At 36.1% G+C, this 21,943-nt stretch overlaps 1 protein-coding gene and 1 pseudogene across 3 annotated transcripts in view; one reads left to right on the top strand and one right to left on the bottom strand.

The window, feature by feature from the left end:
- SPP1 (secreted phosphoprotein 1) overlaps window positions 1–21,943 on the top strand; it is an 899,378-nt gene that overhangs the window by 712,713 nt on the left and 164,722 nt on the right. The gene's annotated exons all lie outside the window — the stretch shown is intronic.
- LOC126954418 (coiled-coil-helix-coiled-coil-helix domain-containing protein 2-like) lies at window positions 10,518–10,989 on the bottom strand (annotated as a pseudogene).

The raw sequence follows: 21,943 nt of genomic DNA, 5'->3' as shown, positions 1-21,943 counted from the left end.
AGAGGTACTACCAAATGTTACATGATTAGGGGAGGGTAAGTGATGGGAGGAAAACAGGAAGCAGAAAGGTACAGAGGGTATTTTAACTACATCTACAACTAAAAGATTGGAGGAGCATGCACCCAAATCTTAACATCAGTTAGCCAGGTGGTAAGTTTAAGAATAATTTTAACTTTCTTTCTTGCCCTTCACTATATTTTCTCTTTCTCTCTCTAAAATTAGTAGTATCAATTGTCAGAGAATAATATTGTTTTAAAATATGAGGAGGGCATAAGAGCAAGTTTCAGTTGTATAAAAAGCCTGTGGAGGCAATGGATTTCTGGTTATATGACTAGAAATATGGATAAATCTGGAGCTGCCTACAAGTGAGTGAATAATTGTCATTTCAATTGTCTAAAAATTTAAATTTAAAATTTTATTTTTTTGTGAGAGGCTGGAGTGGAGTAACACGATACCCCAATTCACTGCAGGCTCAACCACATGGGCTCAAGCAATCCTCCCACCTCAGCCTTCTGAGTAGCTGGGACAACAGGCACGTGCCACTGTGCTTGGCTAATTTTTACAAATTGTAACAGAGACAGAGGTCTCACCATGTTGACCAGGCTAATCTCGGACTCCTGAGCTCAAGCCATCCTCCTGCCTCAGCCTCCTAAAGTGTTGGGATTATAAGTGTGAGCCACTAAGCCTGGCTTCAAATGTGTTCCTTTGATATTAATGATCTCAGTTGGGCATTTGAGTAGATCTACACAGCAGAAAGATATGCCTGGCCTCACTGCTTCCACCTAAAAATAATGTATGGTTTTTATTTGAAGAAAAACTAGATGCTTTAGATACCAGGGCCAACAATGCAGAAGACAGTGCTTTGCTATGAAATACCAAGGGTCTGACTTCTCTGGCCAGGGCATTCTGCCTACTCATAGTGTTGGTTATGGGGTTCGTCAATTAGAGTCAAGGCTTTTATGAGAAGGAAACTTAGATTTGTTTGGATGATCAGAATTTTTTTTTTTAATTCACAGAATGTGAGAGATGACCCTGATCTTCAATGTCTGAGTCTAAGAGTTAACCAAATGTCAACCTTTAACGTAAAAGAATCTCCTTGGCGAATGCTTAATTTCCAGGAGAACTGGGACATAAAGTGTTCATTAGATGCAAAATAAAACTCCATTGACCATTTTAGTTGAATCTTTGAGTTTAATACTATCTATCTTGATGTTAGGCACATTAAACAAATCTAACTATGTAGATTTTGGCATCATGAATATGTAAAAGTTTCTCCTGACAATAATTGACTCAGAGGTTTAACTACTTCTATGCGACTTCTGGATTGAGATAGCTGGGAATATGACATCAGGAGAGAAGAGAATTTTCGGAAGTATTTTTCATCCGGTCATTACACATCCACAGTAAGAAGTATTCAACATCTCTTCGTTTTGGGTTAAATACCAACAAGTATGTAAATTATTATTACTTTTACTGTGCTTTATGTAAATCTACAGGACAAATTCCTCTAAGAGTTTAAATTGAAGTTTGTCTACCCTTCCAAAATGTTTGACTTTTGTCATTGCTAACACTGTTGTTGGTTCCCCCAGGAGCTATAATCAATGCTGGATTTACCCAAGAGTTCTGCTAAGCATATGCTTAACAATGCCAACAGAGTGAAGACACCAGAATCATTTTTTCAAACTTAATTGAATTTAATTTTAAGTCCCGGGATACATGTGTAGGATGTGCAAGTCTGTTAAGTACGTAAACGTGTGCCATAGTGGTTTCCTGCACCTATCAAATCATCACCTGCGTATTAAGCCCCACATGCATTAGCTATTTATCCTGATGCTCTCCCTTCAACAGACCCCAGTGTGTGTAGTTCCCCTCCCTGTGTCCATGTGTTCTCATTTTTCAGCTCTCTCTTATAAGTGAGAACATGTAGTGTGTGGTTTTCTGTTCCTGTGTTAGTTTGCTGAGGAAAATGGCTTCCAGTTCCATCCATGTCCCTGCAAAAGACATGATCTTATTCCTTTTTATGGCTGCATAGTATTCCATTGTGTATATGTACCACATTTTCTTTATCCAGTATATTATTGATGGGCATTTGGGTTGATTCCATGCCTTTGCTAACCAAAATAATTTTTAAGGGGTTTGCTATTTCAAATTTTGCTTAAAATGCATCAAATTAAACATCATGGAAAAAATGTTTGTTGATGTATCTTTTTTTTTTTTTTTTTGAGATGGAGTCTCGCTCTGTCACCCAGGCTGGAGTGCAGTGGCCGGATCTTAGCTCACTGCAAGCTCCGCCTCCTGGGTTCACACCATTCTCCTGCCTCAGCCTCCCGAGTAGCTGAGACTACAGGCGCCCGCCACCTCGCCCGGCTAGTTTTTTTTTATTTTTTAGTAGAGACAGGGTTTCACCGGGTTAGCCAGGATGGTCTCGACCTCCTGACCTCGTGATTCGCCCGTCTTGGCCTCCCAAAGTGCTGGGATTACAGACTTGAGCCACCGCGCCCGGCCTGTTGACGTATCTTATACCTAAAAAATTTAAATATCACATGGGAGGGTATCTTAATGTTTTCAGGGGTTCTACTACAAACTCTTTGCTCATATTTGCTTCTTTGCTTTGGTTGTCATGAAGCACAGAATTAGCTTCAGTAGCTTCTTTTAATCTCAGTTTTAAGTAAGGTGAGAGATATCAACTTATGTTTATACTTTCCTGTACCATGTCTAAAATATGACTGATTCTTTTTCAATATGTATCCTGGGGTTTTCCTATGTGATTAGGGAGCAATTTAGATGCTAGACTAGTGGGCTCTACTTGGAATAAGAAGATAGTTCTTGAGAAAAAAGGCCATGGGAGTCCTCCCATGAGTAGTTATTGAGGAAAGAAGGAAACTAACATTTGTGGAATGCTTGTTATATGCCAAGTGTTGCTAAGTGACCACCAACTGTTCCCTCTTCTTCCTCTAGTTACAGTGGCACCATATTTCCCAGCGTCCCTTGCAGTCAGGTGTTGCCAAGTGACTCAATTACAGCTGGTGGGAAAAAAATGGAAATCTCCCAAAACATGATCCTATCTCTTTTCCTCCATCTGCTAATTGCATGTTTATGGCCAGTGTGACTTGGAAGCCCACAGGTTGAAGATGTCAGAACTCCATCTGCCTGACAATAGGACAGCTTGCTTGGCTGGCCTATAGCACGTATGGAGAATAGCTCCTAATCCTACTACCAGCCAGAAAAACGTGATTGGAGTTTATTTTTTAAGCCGCTGACATTAGGGGGGTTATCCATTGGAGTATGTTTGATTCAGTGCATCAACTTTCCTTATGTGGGCTCACCCACAGAATCACCTACATAAAACAGACAAAAAGGTTTTTAAAATTTAAATCATCCCACTATCTATACAGTGGGAACTAGTGCTCAAATTGCAGTCTGAACGTATTTTGTCTAATATACACACACACTCACACACATATATATATATACGCGTGTATATTTATTTTGTGTATATGTTTGTGTATATGTATGTTTATATATATAAATTACCATATCTCTGATGAAATTGTGTACAAATTAAATTTAGCATGGACATTCACTAGTGCATCCCATTTAATTTTTATACCTATTGAGGTGGGATTGATTTTATAGATGAGAAGACTGAGGGTTGGGGCTCAGCTCAACTAATTTGTCTTAGGGAACTGTGTCAGGACTTTACACAGGTATGTCTGGCTTCAAGTATGCCTTTCCACAGTACGTCTCTACTTGATGTCTATTTACTTCCATGACAGCTCCCAAAGCAGTCTGGTGGAAGTGCTGCAAGCTGACGTGAGAGCGCTACCGTGTAGAGCTGTTGGTGAGTCCTGCTGTTTCCCCTGCCGAGAGAGCCTACTGAGTGCATTGCATTCATCCTTGTCCAGCTTCTTTATAGTCTAATTCTACTCAAGGCACCCACTTGACTAAAGTTTGTCATGCTCTCTCTTCAGTATAGCTTAAATTTAAAATTAAACATGTTGGACATAAAAAGATGTGTACATTTATGTTCATTGCAGCTTTTTTATGAGAGAAAAAAATGGAAAGAAACCAAATGTCCATCAACAGGAGTATGAATAACCATGTTGTGGTATCTTTATGTAATGGAATACTATTTATCAATAAAAACAATGAGCTATTGATACATGCTTGCAAATAAATAGATACAAAAAGTATTATGCTCAGAAAAAGAAGCTAGACTGAAAATGAAACTTACTGTACAATTCTATTTCTATAAAGTTCAAGAAAAGGCAAACTAATCTATGGAATAAAAATCAGAATAGTGGTTGTCTCTGGCAAACAGAAACCAGAAAGAGATGTGAGGCAACCTTCCAGTGTAATGGAAATGCTTTATGTGTTTATTGGGATATAAACATTTATTAAAACTGGTTGAACTATATAATTAAGATCTATGCATTTTATTATATGTATTTATACCTTGGTTTAAAAAACAAGTTTGTTAAAGGCGTAAGGTTAATCTATATTCTAGTGCCTCCTTAAGCCCTATCAGTTTTGAAATCCCGCTAAGTGCATCCATCAGCATGGAATATGTTTGGATTACTGCATCAACCCTGCCTTACATGGACACAAACACAGAACCACAGGCCAAAACATGACATAATTTTGAGGGAAAACAAAAAGAAAACATACTCCTTAGAGTTAGATAATCTATAAGAGTTAAATTTAAAATAGCCCATAGTTTTCCCCTCAGCATTGTCTGGTGGTTGAAAGCTGCTGGGCCACTGCCCTCCATGTATATAGGAGTACCTAGAAGTTTCATGTGGGACCACAAGCCTTTCCCTTGCTGTGAATGTGGAAAAATGTAATTCCATTTGTAGTGCCTAGAACTTTGGTATGATTCTAAAAAGAATGTGAATGTGAACACTATTGTAGGGTAATAGAAGAAACCTTGTAGTAAAAGGCAGGAAAATTGATTTCCAGTACTCTGAAAATGAAATAAATTCATGTAGGAGTTGGTGAAAGTTGTCTTCATATGTCTAAAACAATGAAAAAGTATATATCTCATTTCAACTAAATTCACACCTAACACCCACACTGGAATCTTTTTAAAGTTTCCTAGAATGTGTTTCTTTGATTTAGTTTTGATAAGCTTGCTGTCTGTTGAGAAAGAAAAAATGTCAAGTAAAGAAATATTATAAAAGGCATTGTAGTTGGTTTGTTTAGCCATCTCAGAATATGGATATTAAAGTGCTACTGGTGAGCCTCCTCACAAAAATTTATGAACAAAGCTCTTGCTTTAATTATCTTTGTATCTTCAGCATTCATTTTGCACTGTGCCTGGTCCATAGTAAGTGGTGAAATGACGGATGGATGGATGGATGGATAGCTGGATGGATGGATGGATGAAAGAAACTTTGAAGCATCTGTTGCCTGTAACATCAAAGACTAACAAAGAGAAGAACTGGCTTCTATTACTACTGGCTTGTGGAAATATAAATTTGGAGCTTATGAAAAAGCTGAAATTAAGAGGCTACAAATCTCCTACTTTGCAGCCATTAGGTACAGAATTAAGTCTCTAGCTTGCTGGTGTTATGTGAATTGAAGAGAAAAATAGTCGTTTAGTGAAGGGATAAAAGTTTTGAACAATGTCCAATGTGAGTGAAAAAGATGACCATGTAATTCTCCAAGAAAGCGAATCCCTCTCGTTTCTCTTCTCATTTCAATCTTCCTTATTAAGTTTTAACTGCAGAAGCTGTGGTCTGTCAATTTTAAAACTGTTCAAAAATAATCAATAAAACCACCACACCATTTAACATTTATTTTCCAATATTTGACTTCATTCCCAGGTTCCCTGTGAATTGATTACTGCAATGGTCAAAGAAGTAAGTAAACCTTTTTGTTACTGCTCTAAGGTTAAAATGCTATTGTCTAAGACTAATGTGTCAACTTGGTAATTTCAAATAAGTTGAAGAATTTAGATATTTTTACTGCAAACCCCTACTCATTCTTTCTTAACATTAATAAGAAGTCACATTTATTAACTTCTATTCAGAATAAGCATTGAAAAGCATAAATACCATTTAGCATAACTCTTCAAACATTTTAGATTTAAGAGTAACAATTTCTATTCCATACCTTTTTCCACTCAGAGTTTTTAATATCAGTCACAATAATTAGACCTATCTTCAAAATTAATGGAAAAGAAAAGACAATGTAAAGAGTAAAACATTAATCAGAAAATGTAATTCATTGTTCTGCCATAATCAAAGAAGGCCACAACACACTGTGCTCCAGGAAACGGCATCTCTCATTTTTCCCAAGCATGTTGTGAATAATTGCATTGCTTTGAAACTTACACACATGATTTACATCAATTTCAACTTTGTTCGTTATTCTGCTTAGGGTGAGTAATAATCTTGTGAGTGAGTAATGAACAACTACCTTATTAACTTGGAGTTGACTCTTTCACTGTCTGGGTATATCTATAGCACAAAGTTTGAGCAATGCAATGGAAAGTCTTTACATTATGATCAAGGTATTTATTAAAACCTACTATTTATGATATGGTTCTTATAAAGAGCAAATGACAGTAACTCACATATAATGATTACCTCACAAGTGTTTAAAATGTCTTTTGCATTTATTATAAAGTGAATGACAATTGACAAATCAGCCAACATTTAATCTAGCTATAAATTACATAGTAATATCAAGTGTAAGTTAAATGGAAAGTGGAGTAATGAAGAGGCAGCAATGGAATATTATAGCTTAGCAAGAATGTGTTTCAGAAAATTGCAATCATTCTTTAAAGTTTGGAACAAATGGCTATATTGTGCTAACCAAACGCCTTCTTTCTTCAAATATAAATTTTATTTTAGGAAATGAATGAAGCAATGTTTTTCTCCCACTAGTGTCATGGAAGAGCTTTGTCAAGTTCTGAATTTTCTTGTGCCTTTCTTGTGATTAGGCAGAGTGAGGTGTTTAGTTTCTTTCTTATGATTATGCACAGTAAGGCATTTAGTTTCTCCATTAGGTCCATCTTTTTCTGCCACCTTCTTTGCTTGCACCTGTTACCCTAGCTATCACTGATACTGTGCTTATAACTTATCCATGGTCCCCTGAACTGGATAGTGGCCCCCATGTAAGCCAATGCCTCATTTGATCCACTCTGCTGCCTTTGTTGAAGTCTTTTAGATTTGGTTGTTGCCAAATAACCTACTCTTTTGTGACTTTCCTCTCTAGACTTGAACAGTATCTACTACCAATTTTAAAACACCCAAATTCATGGAAAACTTCTGTTTCTCACGGTGGCCAGCACTCGTTCCACCACAAAAACCAGTTCTGGCTTCTCTTGGGTGGCAGCTTCTCACTGTTCAATACAGTAGCACCAACAGATGCAAAGACTCTTCCAATTTACCTTAATAAAGTATGAATCTGAATGAGGAGCAGAGCTTTTGAGCTATTATAGGAAAACATAATTACAAGGAGGACTTGGCTCTGGTTTTGAATCAGCCTGAAATTGTAGGCAAATCCTTTGACCCCCACCCTTGATGTAAAACCACACGACCAAGAGAGGACATCATCTCCTGATGCCAGCTCATCAGATTTAAAGAAAAATGAGTTCCATGTGTTCTTCACAAAACTTGAAATTTTAATGAACTCTCCAGTCTATCATTCCATAATTGTACTTAGGATTTTCCTTATACCATGGAAGACTGAATCTGGCCTATTTTGACTATTACATTTGAGCTGATATTTCTATCAAGGAATGACTACTTCTAGATTTTTAGGTATTTATATATAAAATTGAAACACACTTTTTTAAAATATTGAGGTTATTTTTCTTCCAGAAGGGAGACTGACAGGTATCAGGTGAAAATAGGCATTTTAACATTTTTGATGGTGGTGGTGATGAGAGTAAGAAAAGTTCATGTTTTCCAGAGTTGTTACATTTCTTGCTTAATCTAATTTATTTTATTTCTGATATTGGCCTATCCTTTAACTCATCATTACTTTATTCTATTTGATTTTATTATAAATTGTTTAAAAAGTTTTAGTTTTAAAAACCGAAGAGAGATGTTTGCCACATCCTTTGCCTCTGAACACGGCCATGCCTGGAGAGTACAAAGGCATAGACAACTATCTTGACTTTCAAAATCCCTGGAACAGATGCATTTCATAGGTATTTAAAATTTTGAATCTAAGTAACTGATATTTTAATATTTAGAGTTGTGGATAGGAATTAGGAGGAGGACAGAAATTATATCGCTAGTCAAGTTATGGTATAGTAGGAAGACCTCATCCTCTGCAAAAAGGGATACATACGCAAAAGCAGTCATTCCATCAGTCTCTTACTTCGTAAGTTCTTTTTATATGTGCAATACCATGACAGCAATGCAGAGAGTTATTTGGGAATAGAAAAAAAGCAGTTAAGTAACTAGAGAATGTCAACACAAAAAAGAAAAAAAAAAAACCCTAAAGTTAGACATTTTTAGGGCAGAGAAAGCCTAGTCAAGAAAAAAAAAAAATCAGCTACAAGAAAATGAGACATACTTAAGGAGATTATTCTTTCAAGGAGGAGAAACTTGCTTGGAATGCACTAGGCCAGAGGTATCCCTAAGAATCCATATTGGACACACTCAAGCAGAAAATATCACTATAATTCCCAATAAATGTCCACTAAGTGACCAGCTGGCCTCAAAGGTCCAGTGAGTGTTGTAACCTTTATGGTTGATGCAACAGATTGAGCCATATTGTACAGAATTACAAGACCACAACCGAAGACTGGCAGTGATTTGTTTTTTGTGGAATCACAAACTATTATTATTGTCATCGTTGCAGAAGGTCCAAGGCAGTGGAAAACCTAGGGAACACCAAAAATATAACCTACCTAGTAACTAAAAGACTATATTTGTCAATTGTGGAATCCCTGAAATGATGATTTCTGAGAACAGATTTCTCAGTTCTTTACCAAAGAATGTGCTGATTTGATTTTTTAAAAATTGGCATTTTAACACCGTAAAATGAACATTCATGCAACATTCAGGTTATTCGAAAAGTTACTGAATAATCAAATAATACCGTGAAACCTCTCTAGTAAGTAAAAATTTGTTTCTGGATGAAAATACAGAGAGTCAAAGAATATTGTTACATAAAGAGCAAGTTCAAAATTATCCCCTAGTCTGTCCATTTGTAGAAAAAGGTTTTTGTTTGTTTGTTTGTTTGTTCCTTAACTGTGGCTGGCATAGAATGGGGAAGAAATTCGCAATGTTTACTGGAAGGCTGGTATGTCTAAGCATGCCAATACACTAACTTTTGTTACTTGTTCTATGTCCTTGAATAAATAGCAATGTCCATTTTCTCAGTAAGATTACTCCAAAAGTTTCTTGGCCAACTTGTGTCTAGAAATTTTCAAGAATATACATATTTAAATTTTTTTGTTCAATGCTTAAAATTAATCATATTTAAAAATAACTAAAATATTGCACTAGAAAAAGAATAATTCCCTATTAGGAGGGAGGGGATTCAAACAGAAGCTTAAGAAATCAAATTACTTTACCGCAATTTAGATTCATTTGAAGGCAAATGTAGATGATTTTGAACACCCTCCTCCATCATTTCATCAACCTTTTTTTTAACTTTTCACTTATTACTCTATCACACTCTAAGCATTATATAATTGCTTATTTATTGTATGTATCATCTGTCTCCCTACTAAAATATATGAAGGGATTTTGTCACTATTATATTCCCAGAGCCCAGAATAAAGTGTGTAATGACACATGGTAGACTCGATAAATATGTATTGAGTGAATAAATGAATGAGAAGTAAGCCTGGAAATCATCTAACTCTGAAACACTGCTTCTTTAACTTCATAGTTAGTGAGGTCGGGCACAGTGACTCACGCCTGTAATCCCAGTACTTTGGAAGACCGAGGTGGGTGAATCACTTGAGGTCGGGAGTTTGAGACCAACCTGGCCAACATGGTGAAACCCCATCTTTACTAAAAAAATACAAAAAATTAGCCAAGTGTGGTGGCATGCGCCTGTAGTCCCAGCTACTCAAGAGGCTAAGGTGGGAGAATTGCTTGAACCCGGGAGGCGGAGGTTGCAGTGAGCCGAGGTTATGCCATTGCATTCCAGCCTGGGTGACAGAGTGAGACTTCATCTCAAAAAACAACAACAACAACAAAAATAGTGTGAAGGAGTTTGATGAACGTATTAAAAACTTTGAGAATGCACATGCTCTGATTATTATGACAAGATGTTTCCAGGAAAAAAATTTTTGGAAGAAAATCACTTTATTCTAATTAACTCACAAAGAATAAAATCATAATAGCTGGAAGAAGGAGGCCACACAAACATTTGCCCAGCCCCAAAGTATACCCCATCTTAATGAAATTCTACAAAGTAAGAACACATTCTTCCATTTCAATTCTGAAGCAAGGAAGCTATGAATGACACAGAAGGGGTTTAACTGATGGTTTTACACTTTATATCTCCACTATCAATTATATTTTTATACTAAACTAACTTGGTCATAACAGCCAATTTTCCATTTCTTTGGCCAATTTATTTGCAAGTCTGCACTGTTTCAGCACCTCATCGAAACTCTTACAGAGATTTATGTCACTCAGGTTCTGCACATATTCCAAAAACGGCTTTAGTCTCATGTAAGTAAGCCTGCCCCTGTGCGGGCTGGGTTCCCTGAGACTCCTGATAAGTGATGTCAGGCCTTGCAGGCTCAGCATTACTTCCTCCATGGAAGCCTCTAGTGATGGCATGACCCAGTGTGTGCCCCACAGCAGAGCCCACAGCCATGCCAACTGCCAGGGTTGCCATCTGGGCATCGGACCTGCAGCCGGGGCGCAGCAGCAGGAGAGCCAACTGCAGAGAGGGTGCTGCTGCTGGCGGTGGAGCTGCTGCTGGCCTGTGTGCAGTTCTCATCTGAGGTGTCCAGCTGGCCAGAGGGGCCATATGGGAGGTGCGGCTTCGGCTTCCAAGTAGCATCCTCGGTGCGGAGTGGCTCAGCGTCTGGATGCGCAAAAATCTAAGAACCCAGGGGTTTCTGAGAAGAAGGAGAGCTGAAGACGAAAAGCCGAAAAAAAAATTTAATGCCACATTTATCATTGGTGAAATCACAGACGTATTTGATTAGCCTTTTGTTTTGGCAATTTTAGGTACACCATTTACTAAAGAGTGTGAAAAACAAGAGACACTACCGCTTATGCTTGTACAGTGGTTGAAAGAGATAAACCAACAGACAAGAATCTAGAGTTTGGCCTAAACTATCGAGTTGTTCAATATAAAGGAAGTCAACGAGTACCCCATAATATGTGACAGAATTTGCAAGGCAAATCCCTCCTCCCTGAAGGTTAATTTTAGGTAGAAAGCTTGTAGCTTGTTTAGATGAATATTGTGTATGAGTGAAATAACATTTCTCTTTTCAGTTGATTTAGAGTCATTTATCCTATTTTGTTAAGAGGTTCAGTTTGAATCAAATGAGAGCGAGACCCTTGCTCTGGACTGAATGTTGTGTCCCCCTCCCCCATCACATCCACATGTTGAAACCCTAATCTCCAATGCAATGGTATTTGGAGGTGGAGTCTTTGGGAGTTAATTAGAATTAGGTTAGGTCATGGGATGGGGCCCTCATGATGGGATTAATGCCCTCATAAAAGTAGAAAGAGAGAAGAGATCCATTTCTCACCATGTGAGGACACAGGAAGAAGGCAGCCACTTGCAAACCAGGAGGAGGGCCCTCACCAGACACAGATCATCCATCTCCTTAATCTCAGATTTCCCAGCTTCCAGAACTCTGAGAAATAAATGTGTGTGGTTTAAATCACCCAGTCTATGGAATTCTGCTATTGCAGTCTAAACTGACTAAGATACCTTGAGGATAAATCTGGCAGGAAAGAGAGATTTAAAAATTTTTTACACATTTTTAAATAGGTCTTTAATTTCATTGGCCACAAACCTATTCAGAAAACACATTCTATAATGGCTATCAATACTGTTCCTACAGATGAGCTACGAGCTTCTTATTCAATCTCTCAGAGCAAAAAGCAATACTGATAGACCTTCATTCTCAAAGAAAATAATATTGTCCCATTGGGGAATGGTTCTTAAGAGTACAAAAATATCTTAGATATTACAATGGTTTATAGCCCTCCAAAGCTCAACCCTATCCAACAAAATCTTATTCCTTTTTTTGAGACTATAAGCAAATTTCATTGTTTATCATCATGTCATACAAAAATCTAGAAACAATAATAATGAATTTGTACAGAAAAACCAAATGAATAGCAAATCAGAGCACAATAAAAATAACTTAAATTTGCTATTTTTTTCTTATGATACTAGGATGATAACGATTTCAAAGCACATGTGTCTACCTTCAGAATAGTTTTTGTTCACTGGCCAAAGCCTGCCATAAAGTTAAGGCTTTCAGTGCCTCTGTCTACTCTGCTAGCTCTTGGCAAGACTTTTGAGGTCTTTAAGAAAAATAATGCAGCCCTGGTGCTCTGGGCTCTGCTGACCAACTCATCCGCACAGGAGTTGTCCACTCCTTGGTATTTAATTTCTGTCCATAAAGAGACTTTAAATTAAATTAAATTTTGCTCTTTAGCAGAACAGTAATGAAAAAAAAAGGTTAAGAAACACTGGAATAGATGGTCTTCTATTCATTCTTTGTTAGGCATTATTTCAAGAATGTTTATTGAATATATACCCTACTTCAGGCACTGTGTGGAGATACTTCAGGCACATTGGCTGGAGATATAATGACAGATAAAAGATTGTTCCTATTCTAAGCAATTCATAATCTAGAGGGTATGAGAGAGAGGCGACCAAGCCACAGCTGAGAAGGTTTGGCAACACCAAAGGAGTCCTATGGAAACAAATGGAGAGGTAGACCCAGCTATGGTTGAGATGGGAATCAGGGCAGGCTTCCTGCAGGATGTGACTTCAGAACTGAGTCCTGAAAGACCGACCAGAGTTGGACAGACAAAGGTAGAATGTTCAGAGACCCTGAGAAAAAGATGCGAGGTGCGAAGAAGGAAGTGAAATGTTTTTAAATGACTGAGCTTACTGTGAGGGACAGATATAAAAGGGGTGGGCCTGGAATCATATGTAAGAGCCAGATCATGAAGGGATTTCTAGGAAATTCTGAGAAGCTGATATTGTATCCTGAGTGTATCCCAGTCATGGAAGACTTTAAGCAGAAATTAAAAATATGTTAGTGGTATTTTAGAAAGTTTGCTTTGGCCACAGTGTGAAAAATAGCTTGAAAGAAAGACAATAAAGAGGTTCTTATATTAACTCAGATGAAGCAATAGTGGCCTCAAATAAGATAATAGCAGTAGTGATATAGATAGCAGTAAGATTTGAGGGGTGTAGAGTTGATAGGAATGGACAGGCCTACATTGAGCAGGTAGGGTTAAGGAACAGGTAGGTGATTAGGATAACAACCATACTTCTAGCTTGACCAAATGGACAAAGAATACAGGAAAAAATGTAGTTGGGAATTTGAGATAATTTTGGAACTTCCAAGTGGAGATTTATATATATATTTATATATTATATATTATACATTATTTTAATATATTTATTTATGTATAAATTATACATAATATAGAAATATATAAAATTATATATAATTTATATAGTATAATTTCTATATATAATATTATATATAATATTTATGTATAGATTTTTATATATTTATATATACAGATTTTTATATAAGTTTGATATATGACCCTGAAGCAAAGGAGGAAAATCTGTATTAAAGTAGCAGATGTGTAACTGAAGCCATGAGAATGAGAGGAGTCATCAAAAGAGACTGCAGAATGAGAGGAGGAAATGGACGAGGACAGAGCCCTGAGAATGTGAACATCAGAAGACAAAGAGAGAAAGAACAGCACACAGGAGCACCTGAGAAGTAGCAGGAAGGGAGGGAGGAGGAAAATCAGACTGTGCAGTACCATGGGTATGGTGGAAAGGTAGAGCTTTTGAAAGAAGATGAAATAGTTGGTGGTGTGAACTGCCATATAAACCATGTAGGAAAGTGACTGAAAAGTGTCCATTCTAGTTAACAAGCAAGAACTCATTGATTAACAAGAAAGAAGTTATTGGTACCTGTTTCCAGAGTTGTGGAGGCAAAGGTGATATTGCAGTAGGTTGAGGAGTGAGTAGATGGTGAAAAAATTAAGTCATCAAATGTTGGCAAGTTTCTAGAAGCTTGGCTGTGAAAAGAAAGCAAGAGATCTATGAGAAACTAGGTGTAAATGTGTATGAGCAAGAGGGCATCTTTGTTTCTTTGTTTTATGGAAGAGACTTGAAAATTAAGTGACAATGAAAAACAGCCAATAGGAAGAAATCGATAATACAGTTGGGAGAGAAAGTTGCCTGGGAAGGCTATAGATAAATCCAGCAAGATTTAACCTTCATTCGCTTATTCAAGATTCCTAAATCTTGAATAATGAAGATTGGGAAAGAGAGAAATGAATGCAAGAGCTTTCCTTTGGCTACATGAATCACATCACAGAGAAGAGTCTACAAGTACTCTGCCCTCAGATCTATCATCTGCAAATAGTGTTGTGTGTTAAACTTCGACCTCTCTTTTAGAAAGGGCAAGGACTCAATTGAGACATCTTACTAATTCACCTGATGTCGAATTCTATGAGAACTTCTAGTCTCCTGTAAATAACCATAGATGTGGTTTCCCTGACTCCACATAAAGCAATTTAAACAGACGCAATCCTTGCCCTTCAGCAAATCACAATAAAAAACAGATGACATGGACACACACATCCATCACCACCACCACCACCACATAAGGACACAATATTATAGTAAGAGAACATGATGGTCTTAAATAAGCATCTATAGTAGGTACAAGTTTGGTATTTGTTATTTCTGGCTTATGGAATACACGAAAGTTTTTCTGGGAAATTGGGTGGGGTTAGGAAGAGCACTATTTGACCTTCACGTAAACAGGGGATGCCTGGGAAAAAGACAAGAGGTAGAGCTTTGATTATTTTAAGTTCCCAGGATGAAACCTGTCTCGTATATCCCTCACCACTCAGACTTACAAGCCCTCAATAAACAACAGCAGTTAACTGATTATATAAAGTCCTAGACCTAAATACTTAGTGATGGAAAAACTAGGCAAAGTTTGAGCAGATAAGGCTGGATGGAAGGCAGAATGCATACTGGAAATTAGGAGAGTTAAAGGGCCATGAAATGTTCTTGGACTGCCTATCGAAGGGTCTAGTGATGGAGGATTAAAGAGTAATTATGGTTATGGCCAGACAGCTCAGCAGAATACTGTAAAGGTGAGGGTTGGTGCCCAAACTAGACATTACCTTTTGGTTTCAGAGAGCAAGCTGGATGTAGAGAATATGAAAGAAATAGCAGAGAGTTTAGAAATAAATATAATATTGGCATGGCCAATATTTTAACATTTTTCTGATAGAAAAATTTTGTCATATAAAATTTTGACATAAAAATTATGTCATTCTAAGCTAGAATCCAAAAATTTCTAGCTTCTTAAGCTTTCAAATAAGAGCTGCAAAGAGACTTTACGTGAGAAATATATTTGAAAAGTATTTATTTCCTTTTTTAGTCTTGGCTATTCATGAGTCTTATATAAGGCATCTTGAAATGTATTCTAGCAAGCAAGAGAGACTAAATGAGTTTGGAAAGGGAGTAGGGTCTAGATGTTTTTAGATTGAGGGAGTTTTGCCCAAAGTCTTTAAAAGCTAGCAAAAAGGCAGCCTATGAAATGGGAGAAACTATTTGCAAACCAGGTATCTAATAAGTGGTTAATTTCCAAAATATATTTTTAAATTCCTACAAATCAATTTTAAAAACCTAATAAATCAACTAAAAATTGGCTGAAGACTTAAATAGACATTGGCTAACTCAGTGAAACCCCGTCTCAAAAAAAATAAGACATACATTTGGGGGCTCAACAGGAGGCGGAGCTTGCATAAAAACTGATACAGCCTGGGCCACAGAGCCAGTGTCACTTATTATCATCAGGAAATTGCAAATAAAAACCACAGTGAGATAGCACCTCATACCTGTTAGGATGGCCATTATAAAAACAAAAAGTACAAGTGTTGGCAAGGATGTGGAGAAACTGGAATCCTTGTACATTGTTGGTGGGAAGTCAAAATGTTGCAGCTGCTGTGGAAAATAGTATGAAGTTTCCTCAAAAAATTAAAAATAGAACTACAGATGTTCCTCAACTTATGATGGGGTTCATCCTGATAAACCCATTGGAAGTTGAAAATATCATTAAGTCAAAAATGCATTTAATACTGAACATCATAGCTTGGCCTAGCTTACCTTAAATGTGCTCAGGACACTTACATTAACCTATAGTTAGGCAAAATCATCTAACATACAGACTATTTTATAATAAAGTGTTGAGTATCTCATGTAATTTATTGAATGCTGTACTGAAAGTGAAAAACAGAAGGGCTGTGTGGGTACTCAAAGTATGATTTCTATTGAATGTGTATCACTTTCACTCTACTTTGTAATGTCAAAAAAGTCATAAACCATTGTAATTTGGGGATTGTCTGTATATGATACAGCAACCCTACTTCTGGGTACTTACTCAAAGGAATTTGAATCCAATCTCAAAGAGATAATAGCACCCCATGTTTATTGCAGCACTATTCACAATAGCTAGATGTGGAAACAACCTAAATGTCCATCAATGAATAAATGGATAAGGAAAATGTGGTATATATGTAAATGGAATATTATTCAACCTTAAAAAAGAGGGAAAGTCTGAAATATGAGGCAACATGGATGAACCTTGGGGACATTATGCTAAGTGAAATAAGCCAATCACAGAAGAACAAACATGGCATAATTCTATTTGTATGAGATATTTAACATGGTCAAACTCACGGAATCAAAGAGTGAAATGGTGGTTGTCCAGAGCTAGTGGAAGAGGAAAATGAGAAGTTGCTAATCAATAGGCATAAATTCTCACTTATGCGAAATGCTTAAGTTCTTGAGATCTGCTGTATAATATTGCGCCTATACTGACCAGTATTGTATTGTACACTTAAACATTTAAGACAGTAGATCTCATGTTAAGTGTTCTTTCCAAGATAAAATAAAATTTGAAAAAGTTTGAAAATTTAAAAAATAAAAGCTAACAAAAGACAGCACTAAGATTTTAATATTTGATTCCAAATCCTATAGCCATAGAATTGATTATAAGGGGAAATAGGCAAGGTGCCTGGGATTAGAATATTACTACTGTAGCCTGGAAAGTAGTAATGAGAACTTGAACAAAGACAGAACTGACAAGAAAGAAGGGAGAAGGTTGGATTCCAAAGGAAACATGAAAGTGGTATTAATAGGATTTGACAACTGATCCTGTATGTGGCAGGTACATTACAGTGAGTGTGGGGTTTTGCCAGAATGTATTCATCTTACAGAGCAGTTGGTCATGGCGGGCCAGTGAGATGAACCTATGCTCACGTACCATCTAAGGGAATAAGTTTATAACCTATTTAAATGAAGAAGAATGTTATGATCATGAGAACTGCAGTAAAAACTGTTGTTGGGACAGTCCTGATTATAGAAATAGCAAAGTTAGTAAGGATCTGTGATTCTTTTCTCTAGTACTATTCCTTAGGGAAAAAATGCTTTAATGAGCATACATGAATAAATCTAATCAATTTAGTAGCTAGAGGACTGTTGGAAAAGGTTTGTTAGGGTTAATGCTGTATTGAAAATAAGGCATCACAGTATATTATAAATTGAAACAGTCTTAGAGGTCACCTATAATAGTTCTATCATTTCCTTAAACAACTATTTATAGATCATTTCAAACATATACAAAAGTGGAGGTAAATATCATGAATTATTGTTAATTTATCAACAATTTGACAATTATCAATTTATGGCCAATCTTGTTTAATCATTTCTCCACCCTCAGATAACTATTTTATCTCTAAAAAACAAGAATTCTTTTAAAGCCAAATAATAATAATAATATAATCGCACCAGTTGCAGGTGTGATGATACTATTCCTTAATACTAATATATACTTAACTATATACTTATTTAATTACTTAATACTAATATAATTCCTTAATAATAACAATAATTTCTTAATACTATAAAATGCTGATCAGCATTCAACATTTTTCCAATTCTTTCATAATTTCTTTAGAAATGTCTCTAAAGTCTTTATAATTTGAGTTTCCCTTTCCTTCGTTTTATTTTTGCTTCTGTTTCATTGAAGAAATGAGGTAATGCATCTAATAAAGCTGCCCATGTTCTGGATTTTCCTGAATGCATCTCAATGGTCTTATTTTACATGTTCTTCTATTCTTGCATTTCCTCTAACCTGGTAGATATAGAGGCCTGATCAGATTCAAGTTCATTTATTTGGTCAGAATACTCCATGAGTGTGAAAGCACACATAATGATTGGTTTCTTCTTTTTGGTGAAAAGTCCCTTACTTTTTAAAGATGGTTTAAATTGAAGTCTCAGAATGGTTAAGAGGTAGAATCAAGTTAGTGGGAGAGTCAAGATTTAAACCTCAGACTTTTGAGTCTCAGTCTGTACCTCTTTCATTATATCATGTTACTATCAAAAAAACCTTGCTAAGTCACTAGAATGTAGCAGGTGGTCTATTAGGCATTACATAAGACATCATAAGACATGGTTGCACCACTCACAAAATTATTCAAGCCAGAAATCCAGAAGTCATCCTAGGCTTCTCCACCTCTCTTACTTCTACTAAGTCCTACTGACTGTTATCTATCACTCTCGTTTGTTCCCTCCTCACCATTCCCACTGTCACTGCATTATTTCAGACTTTATTGCTGATTTATTGGACCACTACAATTAGAGGAGCTGCCCTTCTCCATAACACTCTTGTCTTCTTCAGTCACTGCTGCCTTGTTAACAAAAGATTTTTCTAACTGAAAATCTGAATATGTTATTTTTCTTGGTTTTCGTGATGGAGTTCATATTCCTTAGTGTGACAGACAGGTCCCTCCGTCATCTGGCTTTGCCTAGCTGACCAACCTCATGTGTCACTATTTTCACTCACAATATTCCAATCTATTGAAATATTGAAGTTTTCTGGATCTGCCAGCAGGAATATGTAGTGATTAAAAGTATGGGCTCTAAAATTAGACATACTTGACTTTGATCCTTGAATTTCCCCATTTACTAGTTGTGCAATACAAGGCATACTTACCAGCATTGTGTCTCATATACCTCACCTCTGTAATGGGAATAATCTCAAATAATTGTTTTCTATGTGTATGAAGAATGAGTGAAATAGTGCAGGTGAAGAACCTGTATGTGAGCCCTTGCTCAGTAAATACAGGATGGTGTTGTTATGTGGTTTCACATGTCTTTATAACCTTTGAACACATTCCTAAGAATGTTTCTCTCTTCCTTCTTGACAACCTCTCCTTCTTGACAAGCTAGCTAGCAAATTCCTACTTTGTGTAAGGGCCCAGTTCCACTGCTCTTTTGCCAATTAGTAGTAAACCTCTCTCATTCCACAGCACCTCGGAACCTTGTAGATACTTAGGTTACTGTATCCCATGGCTATATGTCTATCTGCCTTGAGCAACTGTTAAATTTTTAGATAGAAGCCATATATTTTTGTTTTTCTTCTCATATCCTATATCATGGTATGGCTCAGTGAAAAGCTGTATAATTCAAGCTTACTGTATCCCATGGCTATATGTCTATCTGCCTTGCATAACTGTGAAATTTTTAGACAGAAACCAAATTTTTTTGTTTTTCTTCTCATATCCTATATCATAGTATGGCTCAGTGAAAAGCTTTATAATTCAAGGTTTGGTAAATTAAACTAAATTGATGGGGTTGAATTAAATTGAAAGAATGTATCCAACTTCTCTTTTTATGAGTTTGTATTTTCCAAGTAACTTTTATGAAAGAAAAGATGACTTATTCAAAGAATCTAATTGGGTGATTGGCACACAACTAAAAATGATATTCATTAATTTTTGATTTCTCAAGCAGACTTTGCAACTGGAGGAAGAATAAAATGACTGGACTAGGAGAATATGCAAACTATTAAGCTAGATTTCCCTTTGTAAATTAAAAAACGAGTACTTTAGTTGATCAATTCATTCCTTGTGGGGTTGGTTTTCATGAATCATTTCAAAAACAATGGATCACTCCTGCCAGCTCTAGTCATTTTGTTATACTCATAGGAAAAATTAAATATGAAAAATGAATAGAAAAGAGGTATATAGAAGCCCAAGAAAAAAAATGAGCTGACCTCACATGCATGACAGGAAGGGCCACATAAATGGACAATATACAGAGGTTTAATTTACAAAACAAAATATAAAATCTGCCTCTCAGTGGTATGATTCTCAAAAGTTCTAACTTTTATATTCAGCATCATGTTTTAGCAACTATATCTTACAAAGTCTGACTGACTTAATCATATCAACTTGAATTTATGAGTCACTAAAGTATATTTCAGGACGAAACATAGAATAGTTGATATTAAAATATTGATTGTTCATCCACTCCTTTCCCTTACTACTTAGTTTTTCTTTCTTTTTTTAGCTAAACTAATGTAAAATTATATCTAATGACAGTAAGCTTTCCTTTCTTTCAACATAGTGAAAACTTGCATAATTATGAAAATTTTAAAAGGTTAAATCCTTTGCTATTTATTTTAATTCAAATCCAGTATATTATTATATATATTCGGAACCCAAACTATTCATCTTCCTCTAAACCTTCAATTAAATTCCACAATGCAAACCTCTTGGCTCTAGAACCACGTTTCATGTTTATTCAACTGAGCCTGTGTCTTGAAAAAGTGTTGAAGTTTGGGGGTTTTCTGGTGAGAATCCACGTTCTGACATCACCTTGGTCGTGACAGTGATTGGCTGTTGGAAGGCAAAGAAGAGTTTATAGCCAGCAAGAGCAAGTGAATGGGTGAGTGAGAGAGCAGAGGAAATACTCAATCTGTGCCACTCACTGCCGTGAGCCTGCTTCCTCACTCCAGGACTGCCAGAGGGTAAGATTTAATAGAACAACTTCATTATCATAAAATTAGACACTCCACAGTTTACATCTCTGAACTTGGCTTTGAATTTTTCATTTAAATGATGTTATTGTATTGTACATGGTTTAATATTTATTTATCATTAAATTGGCACTTCAGATTTTAAATTCTTTCCAAAAGGCTAAACTTGTTAACCTCAGCACATAAACAAGTTCTTAATATTATGCACATAAACTACATTATGCTTCTTACTTTCGTTCTCTGCACGTCATAGCTTGACTGTTCTCTCATTCTGATGCATTCAAGATAACGTAATTGAAATACTATTTTGCATTTGCAAATCTGCCTAGATATATGCATATTTCTCTTCAAACTATACCTAGTCTGTACTTCAAGTATTTATGTTGTCTTTTCAACATATTAAACATTAGGTTTTAATGTTTCCTATAGCTCTAAAGTCAGAACAGAAAATACATTGTACTAACTAGAGAAATAAATACTGTTGGTAGTTTATCATACTCTTCCCAATAAAACTTGAAATTAAATCCTCAAAACTCTCCTTTAAGAATGTTTGAATTGCTGTCTGGGTTAGTAGTGGTCACTATAGAGGTCTTTGCTTTTTCGTCATTCATAAAGTAAATAAAATTAAATTTATATAGGCAACCAATTCTGCCTACATGAACTGCTTGGTACTTTGTATCATTATTATTATTTCTGCCATCTTTTCATCTGGTTATTTTTATAGTTTGTTATGAGAAATTTATGTAATCAAAACTATTTCTATAATTCTATGTATTTAAGTTTTTAGCTCTTTAAAATATTATAAATATTCTGACCCTTTTCATAAAGTGGCAAAGCAATAATCTTTCTGTTTTGCTGATGGGCTTGGTCACAGCTGGCAAAGTTCAA

Source organism: Macaca thibetana, chromosome 5, assembly GCF_024542745.1.
Source record: "Macaca thibetana thibetana isolate TM-01 chromosome 5, ASM2454274v1, whole genome shotgun sequence".
Classification (NCBI taxonomy): domain Eukaryota; kingdom Metazoa; phylum Chordata; class Mammalia; order Primates; family Cercopithecidae; genus Macaca; species Macaca thibetana.
The sequence above is the reverse complement of the archived record's forward strand: the minus strand, read 5'-3'. Positions and strand labels throughout refer to the sequence as shown.